The sequence below is a fragment of the Callospermophilus lateralis genome, chromosome 5, assembly GCF_048772815.1.
Source record: "Callospermophilus lateralis isolate mCalLat2 chromosome 5, mCalLat2.hap1, whole genome shotgun sequence".
In the NCBI taxonomy this organism is placed as follows: Eukaryota; Metazoa; Chordata; class Mammalia; order Rodentia; family Sciuridae; genus Callospermophilus; species Callospermophilus lateralis.
This window is the reverse complement of record NC_135309.1, coordinates 96,172,388-96,187,442: the sequence shown is the minus strand read 5'-3', so window position 1 is coordinate 96,187,442 and position 15,055 is coordinate 96,172,388. Positions and strand designations below refer to the sequence as shown.

The window sequence follows — 15,055 nt, the reverse complement described above, 5'->3', positions numbered from 1 at the left end:
TATCCCCAAACAGCTGAAGATCAGAGAAGAAAGAAGTATTTGTTCTCCAATAAATTAAGATAAACCTAGCTACCTGGAAGTAAAACATGTCACTTCTGCTAATATTTCTTTGGCTAGAACAAGTCATATGGCCATGTCTAACTTCAGGGGAGGACGGAAATGTGATCAGTCCTGTGGTAGAGACCTGGCTTTGGGTGATTGATAATGATGTCTACTAGACTGTTAGGTTGAGAAAATGATCACTGAGAGAGTTAATTAAGTATATATCTATAACAAGAATGTCCCAGGCAGGAGAAGCAGCTAATGCAAAGGTCAAAATGCAGAGCATACGTGTATTGTTTCAGGAACAGCCAGGAGGCCAGTGTAGGTGGAACTGTGTGATAAAGAGGAATAGTTGAAGAAGGTGAGCTCAAAAAGGAATTGGGGGGTGGGAAATTGTGGCTCAGTGGTAGATTGCTCGCCTAGCACGCATGAGGCACTGGGTTTGATCCTGAGCACCACATAAATATAAAGATACTGTGTCCACCTAAAACTAAAAAATAAATATTAAAAACATATATTAAAAAAAAGGAATTGGGGGCAGGGGAGGTCAGACCACAGGAAGAGAGAAAGGAAGGGTGGCTGAGATGGCCCACAGAAGATGTGTCTGTCTCCTCTGAGACCAAACAACAGCCTACTCTGGGGTTAACCTGAACTAATTTTAGTCAGAACTCTCATCTCAGATAATGACTGAATAATGTCTAACCATTTATCATCCAAGAGCTAGAATCTAGAAACAAAATTATTTAGCAAGACACCTAACTGCAATGCAATAAAGTGAACAAAGGACAACACTGGAGTAAGCAACTTCTCCTGGATCTTACCTGGAAACCAGGAAATTTGTTTAAGTTATTCTTCCTGCTTTTCCACTTGCCTTTAATTTTGGAAAAACATATAGCACTTATTTTTGAAGATGGTAAAGCTAAAGTAAATGTGCTAGAAAACATAATGGTAGCATATGAATCATCCCAGGGGAGTTTCTACAGGTAAACTGTTTCTTGACAATTTAGACAAGATTCCTCCAATTTCCCCATTCCCTATTTGTATTTATCACCCACATCATCTTGCTATTTCACCTCTCTGGAACTGTGTGATACTGAGGTTTAATTAATGTCTTTTTCATGATATTCTGTAACCTTCTTAAGTTTTTTACAGCATACTTGTTTTTAAATTAACATTAGAAATATTATGAATTTTGTAGTACATAAATAATCAAAGTTACCTGGAAGACCATAAAAGACAAGTTTGATTAACATGAAATTTCAGTCACTCCATATCCTTAAACAAGGATGTTATATATGTGAGTATGTGTGCAGGTGTTCACCATAGGTTTGTTTAACATTTATCTTTATGCAGTTTCTCCCCTAAGAGTGAAAACATCACTATAAATACAAGTAGGCTAACAACTTGGTATATCAAACTTTGACCTTGGTTTCTTATGTCTTGATAGGTAACCTACAGTAACATCTTTCTTCAGATATACTGGTTTGGAATGCTTTTGGTGGGGGGGCAGGCAAGGTACTGAGGATTGAATCTAGGAGTGCTCTGAGTGCTCTAAGCTCCACTGAACTACATCCCAATTCTTTTTTTATTTTTTATTTTAAGACAGGGTCTCACTAATGTTGCTGAGGCTGGCCTTGACTTTGCTATCCTTCTGCCTCAGCTTCCCAAGTCACTGGGATTACAGGCATGTATCACTATGCCCAGCCAGACTTATTAACAAAGTGAGAGTTAAAACCTCTGTTTTGTTAATTTGGAAAATTTTCACCACCTAATGGTTTTTAAATGACTCTGTTTACATCACAGATTTTCTTTTAAATCCATATTTAAATATAATTTTGTTTAAAAGAAAATTTTATAATTTATAATTGCTACTTTGGTACTCTGATTATAGGGTCATCTCTATAATGCAACCATGTATTCTATGGTTTCCTACTCAGTGTCCTTGTCCCTCACTGCCAGTCTTCCCAGATCCATGCTCTTTCTCATCCACCTGCCCTCCAGGTTCTACCTGGGGCCCAGCTTTGCAGGATTAGTCAACAGAAAAAGGGACATTCTCTTAAATGGCTATTGTTAAAATGGCCCCTGGGGATGACCTAAGTACGTCCAAATTACAAGAAGACTGGATTATTGTTTTACTTACTTGTTATCATACAGGACATAGAGACATAAGTAAAAGTACTGAATTCTGGTACTACACATAACACCACTCATAAATTAAAAGTAACAATCTTTTACATAGCTTCTTAGAGTTCACAGGCAATTTTCACCTGTATTATGTATTTGATTTTTGCAAAGAACCTAGACCTTATTATCCCTCTCTAAAAATGAAGAAACTGTGACTTACCCAGGAAACCTCTTAATCCACACTATCCCTAAACCAAAACAAGGCCCTTTGAAGTGAGGGGGGGTGGGGAGTGGAGTGCTAGATAAAGCAGAGCCAGGACAGCAGGGTGGTGAAGCAGAGTAAAGAGAAGGTTGCCAAAGGAAAGAATACTGCTGCCAAAATATTAGAAATCATTGATGGCAAGTGTTGTGTGTTGATGGCAGGTCCTAACAGGGTAATTCAAATGATTGGACTAACCAAAATTTTTGCTTTTTTGAAATAATTCAGTCAGGATTTTCCAGTGTTTCACTTCAAATATAAAATGAAGTTCCCACAGTGTTTCACTAATGCATGGGTTATTCAAGTTGAATTTAAAGGAAAATTAAGAATTAAGATTACTTAGTTAAAAATCAAATTTCCACTTAATGTATGTAAAAGCACAGTATCCTTGAAAACAAATAAACAAAAAATTCCATAAGCACAAGCAAGAAATTGTTTGGTAGAGGGACAAAAAAGTACACAAGAATATTTGTTTATTCTTTCTTTTTTTTTTTCTTTTTTTACTTTTCAACAAATTTTTATTGAATATTTACCAAGGACCAGAAACTATGTTAGAGAGAAGGATAAATAAGACATAGCCTCTTCTCCTGTAATGCTCATATCCAGGGAGATCCACACCATTAAGTGAGTAAGTGACTATAAAACACAGTCAGTGCTACAATAAAGTTATAAAGCAAGTTCCATGAACATACAAGAGAATGGAGCAGTTAATTCCATCTGGGAGGTTGGAGGAAGATTCCTTGAAGATAGGAACATTTTAGCTTCATCTGCATGTTTGTAGAAGTGACTGTTTTGAACAAATATGCTTGCTGAATATAAGTGAATGTGTTCACCATCAAGAAGAGAAAGGTAGGAACTTGTCTTTTCCTTCTAGGAAAAAAAAAAAGTATCCTAGAAAAAGTTTGTCATAGAATCCTGTTGAAATAAGAGCCAAAACCAGCAAAGAGAACAATATAGAGAAAGTATTGGTAGCAGGTGGGTCAGGGCAGAGAAACGTTTGGGTTGGAATTCATCCTAGGGAGAATTTGACTTTGAGGTAGGAGGTGTCACCCTCACTCATTACCCAAGTATAAAAGTGAAAACGTACAAAGCAATCAGAGCAATGACCTGGAACCACTAATTAATGTGTCACATTCTGTTAGAAACTGAATTTAAAACCACATTCCTCCACAAGATGCTAAGGAGCTCTTGAGATATTTTGAGATAGCTCCAGGCTCCATGGGATGAAGAAGGCCTTCAGAGAGCCTCATGAGTTCTGGTAGAAAGCACCAGTGAAATCTTGACTCGACTTTTTATCCACTAATGGTTATTAAAACAAACAAACAAACAAACATTTCTTTATTTTGTTTAAACAGCACCACTAATTTTTTATTGAAACCTATCACCGAAAAGAATATTACTTACTAAGTTCCTAAATGTTCCAAAATTGACTTTTGTAAAACTTGGGACCCCAGTATATTACAATAGTGGCAAATATAAAATGCATCTGGAATGCTAAGGATGAAGAGAAAGAAAAATTTTCACTGTCTGGACAAATAACAAAAGATATTTTTAAATGTCTGGGATTTAAAAATTGTTCTCAAAAATATTTTTAACTTTATTGATCAGTTTTCAGAATAATGACTTGGTTCCCAAAAGTGACCAAAGAGCTATGCTTTAAAAATACTATTATTAACAGAGATTTGAACATACTTGATATTTTAGCCCATCTTATATGTTTATGTGTAAGCCCATCATATATGTATATATTAGTATAAATAATATAGCAACAGTATTCAAGAATATTTTGGAAATCATCACCTATCATGCTCTACCCTAACACAGTTTTTCATTTTTTGCTTATTTCCTTCTATACTTATAGTAACAAAAATAGTTTTCCAAATAATGTTTTTAACCTTTTAATGATTTTTAATAGTCAAAGTAATTAGTTGTTGATAGAGACTTTTGAAAGAGCATGTTGGGTAATCACTGATACAAAGCGAACCAAAAAAAAAAAAAAACCCACTAGGTAGAATCAAAACTGAAGAACAAGGCCTGAATAATTGGAAATAACCAAGGGCCATGTTGGTGATTGTGCTATTATAAAGGCTAGTTCTTTATAGAGGTTATATTTTAATACTTTGGAAATGGATCAAAAGCAGAGGTCATAGTTGAAAGATCAGAGGTGAAGGAACAGGGAAAACATCATAATGAGCTTTTACTTTAATCACTTAATACACAAGTTTAAGTCTGATTTTCTTTAAACAAAGGACTATTATTTGAAGAACACCAAAAGACTGTGACAAAGAGAAGATTATTTGAAGTTTAAGTTCTAAACTCTTTTAAGGGTTTAAAGTATTATGAGGAGACCCTTTAAAACACACCACCACTGTTGGGAACTCAGCAAAAGTGAAATGAGGAGGAACCCTATTTTTAATACCTTTGAAAAGGAGATTCTGCCTTTAGAAGAGTTCTCCAGAGTTCACAGGTTGGAAAACCAGCCATTATAACTGGTTTTGCATCTGGCGATTTTAATAATCCTTAGGGTGCATGATGAACCAGATGAACCCTTACAGGCACTTCCAGACCTGGAAGCCTATGATGTCCTTTCCAAAATGAATCCTTGATACACCACAAAGACCAGTTTGAAGTATCTGAGAACAGCTGAAATCTGTGCCCTTCTTTCAGTATCTTGCAGAATATTTTTGGCTAAAATAAATTTTTACTGTAAGCTTTATAAAACGTAATGATAATCTGTGAGGTTGAATTCTGGAGGTAGCTGAGAGACAAATACACATTAATAAATCTATTAATCAAAATATTTCTTAGGTATTTAATCCCTTAAATATCCCAATGTTATAAATAGTGTAAAGTTCATGTATACTTAAATACTTTCAAAATATAATTCATCTAGAAACTTCCCTTCAGATCCTTTAAATCTCTTGCTTTTTTACACAGAATATTAAAATGTTTTTAATCTCCCAGGAAAGTTATCAGTTCAGTTCATTTGCAGACATAGGCTGAGCTGCATATCAGTTAAGTGTGCAGAAACTATACTTTATCAAAGAGGTATGTAACTTTTGTTTACATATAAATGATTCTATAGAAACACTTCTCACAAGGTTGAATGAAGAAAAGAAAATGTTCTGCTTAATATGCATAGTGTAAGTCACTGAGGAATTTTATTTAACTTTACTACTGTCACTTTGAGCAACTTTTTTTTTTTTTTTTTCGGTACCAGGGATTGAATTCAGGGGCACTCAACCACTAAGCCACATCCCAGCCCTATTTTGAATTTTATTTATTTAGAGACAGGGTCTCACTGAGTTGCTTAGTGCCTCATTCTTCCTGAGGCTAGCTTTGAACTCTAGATCCTCCTGTCTCAAGCTCCCGAGCTATGTGTGTGCCACTGCACCTGGACCACTTTGAGCTCATACCTATACTGTGACAGGAGAGACCTTCCGTGTGATATAGTGCGTGGATTATAAGTGGAAACTAAAGCTTTATAAATAAGTGGATACAACAAGTCAAACTAAAAGTCTCAGAAAAAAAAAATCAGTGAGGTGAATAGAGAGCTTACAGCTTGGGAGCAAATTTTTTCCACTTGCACATCAGATAGAGCACTAAACTCTAGGATATGTAAAGAACTCAAAAAGCTAAACACCAAAAAAAAAAAAAAAATAACCCAATCAATAAATGAGCCAAGGACCTGAACAGACACTTCTCAGAAGATGATATACAATCAATCAACAAATATAGGAAAAAATGTTCATCATTGCTAGCAATTACAGAAATGCAAATCAAAACCACTCTAAGACTTCATCTAAGTCCAGTCAGAATGGCACCTATTATGAATACAAACAACAATAAGTGTTGGCAAGGATGTGCGGGAAAAGGTACACTCATACACTGCTGGTGGGACTGCAAATTGGTGCAACCAATCTGGAAAGCAGTATGGAGAGTTCTTGGAAAATTAGTAATGGAACCACCATTTGACCCAGCTTCTCCTCAGTCTATACCCAAAGGACTTAAAAACAGCATACTACAGGGACACAGCCAAATCAATGTTTATAGCAGCACAATTCACAATAGGTAAACTGTGGAACCAACCTAAATGCCCATTCAATAGATGAATGGATAAAAAAAATGTAGCATATATACACAATGGAATATTACTCAGCCATAAAAGAGAATAAAGTCATGGCATTTGCAGGTAGATGGATGATAATGGAAGATACTCTAAGTTAGCCAATCCCAAAAAACCAAATGCTCAATGTTTTCTCTGATATAAGGAGGCTGATTCATATCAGGGTTGGGAGGAGAAGCCTGTGAAGATTAGACAAACTCTAGATAGGGCAGAGGTATTGGAAGGAAAGGGAGGAGGCATGGGGTTAGAAACGATGGTGGAATGTGATGGTCATTATTATTCAAAGTACATGTATGAAGACACAAATTGGAGTGAATATACTTTATATATAACCAGATTAAAAATTGTGCTCTATATGTGTAATATGAATTGTAATGCATTCTGCTGTCATATATAACAAATTAGAATAAAAAAGAAATTATTTGTTTTATGTATTGCTGGATTTCATAAAATAAAATTTTTACATCTTTTTTTATAATGGAAAAAAAAGAAAACATATCCTTTAGTCATAAGCATTTTCACAGAAGCATTTATGAGTGAAAATATATACTATCTGGATTTGCTTTAAAATCATGCATTAAAAATTAATCAATCATTAAATCTATTAACATTCAACTGAATCTGGTACATTGTGAAAAGTCTCCTGGAATTCTAGGTAAAAAGATGTCATTGATTTGCATAAAGTATAAATCTTTCAATTTAAATATATACTAAACATTGTAAAGAAATGTTTACCAAGTACTTCGTTACATTTTCCAGATCAAAAAATAAAAATTTCTCTTAAAAAGTGAACCTAGAAGTAAAACGGTGACTTACAAAAGATTGAGAGGGATCAGTGGGAACAGCCTGGAAAAAGGGTGGCTGGATTTCATCAGTGTGTACTGCCTGTGTCTGGAAAACTTACACTGCATTCCATTATTATGTGTAATTAATATGCAGTCATAAAAAATTGAATAAATAAATAAAAGCTTTTGGTTGTTGTTTTGACCAAAATTGATAAGAAGTTAATTTATTTCAATTCTTTAAGATTGCTGATTTTTCACATAATTACACATACAGTAAATCTCAAATCATATTAAAAATAGCAGTGAATTAAGTTGATAGCCAAACTTCTAGCCTTCTGTCCCCACCTACTGCCCCTCCCAGTGCCCCCAACAAAGTAAATGGCAAATCCAGCCTTACAGTTATTCAAGGCAAAGATCTCAAAGTCATCCTGGGTTCTCTCTTTTGCTCACTTCTCCTACCTAACCCATTAACAAGACGGTTCAGCTCTACTTACAGAGCAAATACAGGTCTGACAACCTCTCCATATCTCAGTTGCTACCAGTCGGTTTCCAGCCACTGTCCTTTCTTAACTTACTGCAATAGCCTCCTAACTGGTGTCCCACCTCTTCCCCAGACCAGCACAGGGCATTCTCAGCACAGCAACCACAATTATTTTTTTAATGTATATGCCAGACAATGACACTATCCTGCTCAAAACCTTCCAATAACTTCTCATCAAAACCTTGATAGAAGTCAAAATCCTCAAAAACTTAAAGGTCTATATGATGTGAGTCTCCATTTCTCCTTTGACCTTATCTCCAGTTCTATCCCAAACCCATTCAGCTCTAGCTACATTGGCATATTCCAAATCAGGACCTTTGCACTTGCTGTTTCCTATTCCACCAGGTACATTGCTTCCCCAAACAGCTACAGAGCTGGCCTCCTTTCATTTTCCCTTAATGTCAACTTCTCATACATGATTTAAAATAGCAAGCCCTGATCCCTTTGCTCTATAGCACTTGCATGTTTAATTTCTTTGTCTACTCTGTCTCCTACCTTAACTAGAATATGAACTGACTAAAGGAAGATCTTTATGTCTGTTGGGTTCACTGCTAGGTTCTTGGCTTCTAGAAAAATGCATAGCCTTAATAAATATTTGTAAATGAAAGAATAAATAAATGAACTCTAGTAAATCAAATTTTCAAAGCATTTAAAATTTTCTCACATCATAAAAACATGTATAAATTACTGGCTTCCCAAACCAGAGATCTTTTCTCTTTCTTCACAAATATTCATAGATGATCCTTCTGCCCATGTTCCCAATTTAAAAATTCACTGACCATCATTAACATAGCTTCAAACTTACTATATTTCTCAAGTAAGAGTCAGGCTGAAAATTTCAATTTGGGACACTGGTGTGTGTGTGTGTGTGTGTGTGTGTGTGTGTGTGTGTGTGTGTGTGAGAGAGAGAGAGAGAGAGAGAGAGAGAGAGAGAGAGAGAGAGAGAGAGATGGATTTGACTTCTGGGCCCAAAAGAATCCATAAAGGGAAAAAAAAATAATTAACACTCAAAATTCTAAGTATACCTATCAATCCCCAACACTTTTGAGGTCATCTATTTCTATTTCTGGACATAGTTCAGAAAGAAGTAGAGTTTGTAAAGAACATGTAAACATTAAGAGGCTAGATAATTTCCTTTCCCTCCATTTTGGGCACCTGAATTGCCAAGCTAAGGTGAACTACAAGTTTGTCCTGACAAACATCAAACTTGAGGACAGGAGAGGCGGCACAGTTTTGCTCTCTTTCACAGTGACAGGCACTGAGCTCACACTAGGTATATTTTCATCAGTTTTTAATCTAGTCTTTATCACTGATCTTAAATAACTCATGTAACCACTCTGAATGTGTTTTCTACCTCTCTTCAGTCTAACATAAATGCTACTGTTAAGATACTATTTTGCTTATTTCATCGGAGTTTATCCCACTTGCCATCCATGCTTAGCTTGGTGCTTTTGCTATTCTTTTTATTTTATTTTATTTTAGGTAATTGTAGACGGACAGCATGGCTTTATTTTATTTGTTTATTTTTATGTGGTGCTAAGGATGGATGCCTCATGCATGCTGCCACTGAGCTACAGCCCTAGCCCAGGATTTTGCTATTATTTGCATGAACAAAATGTCACTCAGATTTATTAGGGATGTTTTGGGAAGTATCCTTTAACTATTTTCACCTGTGTTGCAACCATCTCTCTGATGGCTCAGGTCTTAACTGGCTTTTCAGATTTATGATATTAATGATGATGTTGCTCAGGAATTTGTGTTGCTTTTACAGCAGTGTCTGTGCACTGTTCCTGTTGTCTCAGTTTCTCCCACATTCCAAAGACAAAAATGTGACCCAGGCCTGATCCTTCAGGTGAATTCATCTGTTGGCCATAGTGAATTTTCAAATATGGGTATGTGAAGTCAGTCAGTTTACTCAAAGTAAATCACTTCAGTGACCTTTTAGCTATGACTTTTTAGGTGTGAGAATGTAAGCTAAAAAATATTTAATCAGAACTTAGAAATCTACTTGAACATGGGTATATAAAGAGGAAAAAGGAATTGAAAGAATATAATGGCCATACTTGAAGCCAGTCCCTTAGATTTCTGAGTTGCACATGAACTAGTCATTTCTTTTCGGATTGCCTTTCTGTCTTATGTCTTGGTTGCTGAAAACTCAGAGTCCTGACTCACACACTTAAATTTATAACTAAGTAACCCAGGTATCTCTGAGGCAAGAAACTCAAAAAGGTGGAACTATACTAAATATCTTGATTCATAAAAAGCATAATTGTATACAATAAATATTAAGTTTTTATTTATATTCTTTTTTATTATAGAAATAGTGAGAGTGGTTTTGTTTTGTGCAACATAATCTCACATATTCTAGTGCTAAAATTCATAGAGGAAATTTTTACAAAATTTATCCTTAAAATTGATTATTTTTAACAATTATAATTTGTAATACCTTTACATTATTATAACCCAGATATCATGTCCTATATTTCAACTCCATAGCATAATATGAAAAACCATAATTAAATATCTAACCAACATTGATAATGTAATACTTAATTTAGGTCAAGTTTAAAATTGCTTCTAAGTTGACTATAATATGGCAGAACTAAATGGATGAATTAGATCTGAGGTTACCCACATAAAAAGTCCAGACATATTATATTAATATTTGTCATATAATAATAACAAATACTACAAAATACTTACCAAAGACCTGGAACTATTCTAAGCACTTGACAGTCATTAACGTGCTGAATCTCTTTTGAGATGGATGCACAATTTTATCAGTTTTATAGAAGAAGAAACAAGTCCAAAGCAGTGAAATAATTTACCCAGTGTCACACGAAGGGTAAGTACTCTGCCCCAGATTAAAATCCAAGCAATCAGACCACAGAACTAGGATACTATACTCAAATATACACAGGTGCTGCAAGAGAGCTCATTATAAACTCTGGAGTCAAGTTTATGCAATTGTAGTTGTTTTCTTGCATGTGCACCTGATGTAAGCAGATGAAGACAGCCCTGGGGCAACTAGACATGGGACAGTCTAAACACCAGTGCCTATAAACATCGGGAATGAAATGTAAGGCAGTCCAAATTACCTCTTACCAATAATAATTTGGCAGTAATATGCTGCTTCACAGGAAACAACTGTGTTTAAAGACCCCTATAAAATAAAAAAATTACTCCCTATATATATAATATAAACTTCAATTGATTTGAGGATTAGTTAATTATCTAGCTGAGTTCCTGAGGCAAACTTTTGAGAATTGCCATGTAAGAAAAGAGGGGGAACGTTTTGAGTTCTGCAGAAAAAACAAGAAGATGGATAATGTAAAATGTTTTTGTAATACAACTTTATATTTATATTCCAAAGACTATATCCTATTTTATGAATGCTAAACTTTTCTAAGAAATCATTGACAGTCACACTAAAAGGATTAATATTTACTGAATGTGAGAATGTGCTGCGTAATAGGTGATCCACACACATCTCTCACCCCTTGGCTCCTTTCTCAAAAATCTTCCAGCTACCTGCTCTATTCTCTTGAGAATATCTCTTAAATCTTTTTTTAAAAAAATCTAAAATATGATAAATGCTACATTAATGAAATTACCATTTATATCTCATATTATCAATAAACTGAGCTTTTTAAGCACTAAGAATTAGAAAATCTTTTAATAGGCTTTAGATTACATGTAGGTATTAAAGTGTGGCTACTATCAGTAAATGTCTTCAAAACCTGCTCTGGTCAATCATAATATTTTATTAAATAATTAACACAAGAAAAATTCTAATGATTAAGCTTTTAATTTGGGGAAAAGAGAGTGCTACAAACTGAATGTTTGAGTCCTTCCCAAATTCATATGTTGAAATCCTCTCCTCTACTGGGAAGGTGTTAAAAAACATGGAATATGATGAGGCCATGAGGGTAGAGCACTCGTAAATGTGATTGTGTCTTTATGAAAGAGACACCAGAGAACTCCCTCAGTCTTTGTGCCATGTGAGGACACAGCAAGAAGGGGGGTGTTCCTTTTTCTGCCCATGGGTACTGCCAAGAAAGCATCATTAAAGTCTCTCTTCCTACTGCTGTCCTGTCTAAATCAGAGTCCCCTAAAGAACCCGAACAGGTACGGAAGTTACTCATTGGGGACTGAGCTTTGAAACAACTGATGAGAATCTGAGAAGCCATTCTGAGCAATGGGGAACACTCACAGACTGTGTGGTAATGAAGACTCAAACACCAAGCTCTCCTGGGGCTTTGGTTTGTCACGTCTGCCACTGTGGAGGCAGTGGATGCAGCCATGAATGCAGCACTACATAAGGTGGATGGAAGAGTTGTGGAACCAAAGACAGCTGTCTTAAGAGAGAATGCTCAAAGACAAGGGGCCTACTAAACTGTGAAAAAGATCTTTGTTGGGCATTAAAGAAAACCCTGAAGAACACTACCTCTGAAATTATTTTGAACAATACAGGAAAATTGAAATTATTGAAATCATGACTGACCAAGGCAGTGGAAAGAAGAGGGGCTTTGCTTTTGTAAGTTTTGATGACCATGACTCTGTAGACAAGACTTTCATTCAGAAATACCATACTGTGAATGGCCACAATTATGAAGTGAGGAAAGTGTTGTCAAAGCTAGAGATGGCTAGTACTTCATCTAGCCAAAGAGGCCAAGGTGGTTCTGGAAACTTTGGTGGTGGTCTTGGAAATGGTTTTGGTGGAAATGACAATTTTGGTCATGGAGGAAACTTTAGTGGTCGTGGTGGCTTTGGTGGCAGCCCATGGTGGTGGTGGATATGGTAGCAGCAGGGATGGCTACAATGGATTTGGTAATGATGGAAGCAATTTTGGAGGTGGTGGGAGCTACAATGATTTTGGCAATTACAACAATCAATCATGAAATTTTGGACCCATGAAGGGTGGAAAGTTTGGAGGCAGAAGCTCTGGACCTTATGATGGTGGAGGCCAATATTTTGCCAAACCACAAAACCAAGGTGGCTATGGTAGTTCCCACAGCAGCAATAGCTATGGCAGTGGCAGAAGGTTTTAATACTACCAGGAAACAAAGCTTCACAGGAGAGGAGAGCCAAAGAAGTGACAAGGAAGTTTACAACAGATTTGTGAACTCAGCCAAGCACAGTAGTGGCAGGGTCTAGCTGTTACAAAGAAGATATGATTTAAACAATACTCATATGTACAGGCAAAAAACTTGAGGACTATATTTGTGACTAATTGTATGACAGGATAACAGGTTGTTTTAGTTTCTGTTCTGTGGAAATTGTAAAGCATTCCAATAAAGTGTTTTAATATAGACTTTTTTTCACCCATGCTGTTGATTGCTAAATGTAATAGTCTGATCATGAGACTGAATAAATGTGCCTTTTTAAAAATGTGCTGTGTAAAGTTAGTCTACTCTGAAGCCATCTTTGTAAAAGATGGTGTGAAGATAGAATTTATTCAGGATGATGCCAGGTTCAAAAATCTTGGTATGGTTGTTGTGACTTTCTGAAGTTCACTACTGAAAGGGTCACCCAAGCACCCCTGTAGAATTATTTGGTTATAAAAATGACTGTTGGTACATCCTATGCAATATCTGCATTGAATAATGGAATCTGATAAGTTAAAATGGGACTAAAGCTTGTGTATCATCCATTATCATGTATAATCAATAAACAATTCAATTCTCTTGAATAGAATGAAAACCATAAAAAAAGAAGGTGATTTTCCATAAACCAGGAAGCAGGCACTCAGCAGACACTGAACTAAATGGTACTTTGATCTGAGAACTTTCTAGACTCCAGAACTGTGAGAAATAGGTATTTGTTATCTATAAGCCATGCCACCCACCCTGTGGTAGCTTCTTATAGCAGCTGAAACAGACTAAGACAGAGTTGATTGGGTTAAGGAAAAATTATCTAAAGAATAAGACCATAAACTGCCTCTGCTAGAAGACACAGGGGAAATAAACATATAGGTGCAGGCAATGGTTCCCTCAATAGGACTCCTATAGCTCAATAATACCCCAAATCAATAAGTAGGCTGGCATCAAACTAAAATGCTTCTGCACAGAAAAGGAAACAATAGCATAAAAAAGAGAGCCGACAGAATGGAAGAAAAATCTTTGCCAGCTACTCTTCCACAGATGATTAACATCCAGAATATATAAAGAACTGGGAAAAACTTACTACCAAAAAAAAAAAAAAAAAAAAAACGACAACAAAGAACTCAATCAATAAATGGGCAAGTGAACTAAACAGACACTTTTCAAGAGAAAAAGTACAAATGGCAAACAAATACATGAGAAAATTTTCAACATTGTTAGCCATCAGGGAAATACAAATAAAATCACACTGAGCTTTCCTCTTGCTCCAGTTAGAATGCCAATCATTAAGAATTCAAATAGCAATAAATGCTGGCAAGTATGTGGTATGGAGGGGGTACACTTATACACTGTTGGTGGGAATATAAATTAGTACAGCCACTATGGAAGTCAGTATGGAGGTTCCTCAAAAGATTAGGAATGGAATCACCATATGATCCAGCTATACCATTCCACAGTATTTATTCAAAAGAATGTTTTAGCATATGGCAGCAATACATACATACTCATGTTTGTAGCAGCAAAACTCACAATAGTCAAGTTATTGAACCAGTCCAGGTGTCTGTCAACAGATTAATGAATAAAAGAAAATATGTCATATGTACACAATGGGGTTTTATTCAGCCTCAAAGAAGAACAAAATTATTTCATTTGCTGGAATATGGATAGAACTGGAAAACATCATAACTTCCCTGTTTATTAGTTGGAAGACATTTTTTATTTGTATGATATAAATTTAAGTCCCAGTGGAAAATGGCATGTAGAGAACACAATCAATAGGAGAAAAAACACAAAACAAAACAATCTTTAAGGGATGGGTCATGAAGGCAGGGTGACAACAACGAAATAAGAATGAGAAAGGATATCGTGAGACTGGAGCAAAACCAAGAGAACATATGATGTCAAAAAATGAGGGGGAGAGAGTATTTTAAGACAAATATTTTAAGACAAATTTTTCTAATTTGGAATTAGAAAATTCGAAATTTCTAATGGAATTGAGCTACATCAAATTCCATTAGAAATTTGAAATTAGGAAAACCAAAGGACTTTGTAAATTTTAGACCTGTTTTCCTTTCA

General features: G+C 35.6%; 1 pseudogene; it reads left to right on the top strand.

Moving 5' to 3' along the window:
* Window positions 1–12,928, top strand: part of LOC143400468 (heterogeneous nuclear ribonucleoprotein A1-like) — a 101,460-nt pseudogene extending 88,532 nt beyond the window's left edge.
* Window positions 12,929–15,055: the final 2,127 nt, after the last annotated feature.